General features: G+C 40.6%; 1 pseudogene; it reads left to right on the top strand.

The window, feature by feature from the left end:
• The first annotated feature begins 386 nt into the window (after positions 1-386).
• Positions 387-495, top strand: LOC140297129 (5S ribosomal RNA; annotated as a pseudogene).
• Positions 496-1,509: the final 1,014 nt, after the last annotated feature.

Raw genomic sequence — 1,509 nt, 5'->3', positions numbered from 1 at the left:
CGGGATGTTCAGGGTGGTGTGGCCGTAAGCAAAAGTCACCGTAACAAATATCTATTATATAGCTGCTTGAACCATATGTTTCTTTTAGTTTTTCACCTAATTGGCTTGAGAGGCTGATGCTGATCGTGCACATGTTCTTCTCTCTCGTGTTGGTTCTCTGCAGCTGAAAGTGAGACTCTCAGATAACTTAGTGTCTGTCGACCTCTTCTGTTCCCTGTGTGTAGTTTTGTGTTCAGCGTCACACAGAGAGACTGAGGCTGCTTAGTTAGATGAAATCATCACAAATTGCTCATTTTTAAACAGTTACATTATATTTTAGAAGTCAGAACACAGTGATAGATGTTGTTTCAGCATCTATATAAAGCTGATTTGTCACTGATTCTCTCGCTTACGGCCATACCACCCTGAACACGCCCGATCTCGGAAGCTAAGCAGGGTCGGGCCTGGTTAGTACTTGGATAGGAGACCGACTGGGAATACCAGGTGCTGTAAGCTTTTTACACCTGCAGGAGGCGCTGCTGCTCACTCAACACGGACAGCTTCATGACATACTTCACATCAGGAAGGAAATCACTCAAATAAATTCACTTTTCAATCTTTGTCAAAGACTGGAAATGAGCGCACACATAAACCTCATTTAGGTCATTCTGTCATATCATCTTCCAGCACTGCTCAGCTCACAGTGACTTCATCTGTCTGAATTCTTCTGGATACCAAACACACACAGATATTATTGTCTCACATTAGTCTGCAGACTGTTAACAGATCTTCCTGCAGTCTGCAGGTTCATCCCATTTCCTTCCTTCCTAAGAATCCCTGCTGATATCCAAGGTGCTGATCCCAGATCTGCTCAGATGTCCCAGGTTCTCCTCTTCTTTTATCCTCACACACTGAACTGTCTCCTCATCTATGTGTTAACAACCAGAACCCACTGATGTGGGCTCAGAAATAAAGTTTCCAATGTTTTACAAACACAAATGAATAAATTACAGAGATTTACTGAGGCCAGATAGAAAAAGTGCACGTGCAGCCACTTTAAACTGTCAAACAGGCAACTTTATATCTAACAGCAAACGCTGAGAGCTGCTCTGCAGAATAAATACTTTTACTGGTGGAAGTGTTAGTAAATGTTGCTGATGACACTTTGATTCTTTTGCCTGAGTGAGGTTTTAGATGCAGAGGCCCAAAAAATACTGAGGTCATGAGTCAGAACTTCTAGTCGGGTTCAGGGGCTCCCCTGAAAATTTATTTAATTCCATTATTTAAATCTGGCCATTTTCAGAGTTCTAAAGGAACAAAAACAACATCAGAATGACTTTTAGGTTTATTTGTTTTGTTTGTTATCAGAGAACATCAGCCTCATCCTAAATGATTTGCAAATGAGTTACAATGTAAAACTGGAGAATGAATTTCATCAAGTCATGGATTAGGAATAAAAAGGAATCAACTGTCCTGGGACAGAGGGATAATATATACAAATGCTTCAAATTTCCTTCAGTATTTAAAATA

The sequence above is a fragment of the Leuresthes tenuis genome, unplaced genomic scaffold, assembly GCF_036924035.1.
Source record: "Leuresthes tenuis unplaced genomic scaffold, fLeuTen1.0.hap1 SCAF_1, whole genome shotgun sequence".
NCBI lineage: Eukaryota > Metazoa > Chordata > Actinopteri > Atheriniformes > Atherinopsidae > Leuresthes > Leuresthes tenuis.
The sequence above is the reverse complement of the archived record's forward strand: the minus strand, read 5'-3'. Positions and strand labels throughout refer to the sequence as shown.